The sequence below is a fragment of the Nomia melanderi genome, unplaced genomic scaffold, assembly GCF_051020985.1.
Source record: "Nomia melanderi isolate GNS246 unplaced genomic scaffold, iyNomMela1 scaffold0014, whole genome shotgun sequence".
Classification (NCBI taxonomy): Eukaryota; Metazoa; Arthropoda; class Insecta; order Hymenoptera; family Halictidae; genus Nomia; species Nomia melanderi.
In genome coordinates, this window is record NW_027475130.1 from 13,806,436 (window position 1) to 13,807,390 (window position 955).

Genomic DNA, 955 nt, shown 5'->3' on the forward strand with positions numbered 1-955 from the left:
AGACGGTGGTTTTCTCGGCCCCTGGTAGTCCGAGGTCGTTCCCGCTGCACAGAATCATGCGCCATAGCCTCCTACAGACAATGCACTTTGATTTATTGCGCTATCTCTAATAGCACCCGAGATATCACCAGATATATATGGGATTTTTCCCTGACCCTGAGTGTCCGGCCCCATGTGTCGGTGGTTTTCTCGGCCCCTGGTGGTCCGAGGTCGTTGCCGCTCCACATATTCATGCGCCAGGGCCTCCCGCAGACAAAGCACTTTGATTTATCGCTCTATCTCTAGTAGCACCCGATATATCACCTGATATATATTGGATTTTCCCCTGACCCTGAGTGTCCGGCCCCATGAGATGGTGGTTTTCTCGGCCCCTGGTGATCCGAGGTCGTTTCCGCTGTACAGATTCATGCGCCAGGGCCGCCTACGGACAATGCACTTTGATTTATTGCACTATCTCTAATAGCACCCGAGATATCACCAGATATATATTGGATTTTTCCCCGACCCTGAGTGTCCGGCCCCATGAGACGGTAGTTTTCTCCGCCCCTGGTGGTCCGAGGTCGTTCCCGCTGCACAGATTCATGCGCTAGGGCCTCCTGCAGACAATGCACTTTGATTTATTGCGCTATCTCAAATAGCACCCGAGATATCACCAGATATATATTGGATTTTTCCCTGCACCTGACAGTCCGGCCCCATGTGTCGATGGTTTTCTCGGTCTCTCGTGGTCCGAGGTTGATCCCGCTGAACAGATTCATGCGCCAGGGCTTCCTGCAGACAATTCACTTTGGTTTATGGCGCTATCTGTAATAGCACCCGAGATAGCACCAGATATATATTGAATTTTTACATGACCTAGGGCGACGGATTCCGAATATCTGTAATTTTGTCGGCCCCTGGTGGTCCGAGGTCGTTCCCGCTGCACAGATTCATGCGCTAGTGCCTCCTGCAGACA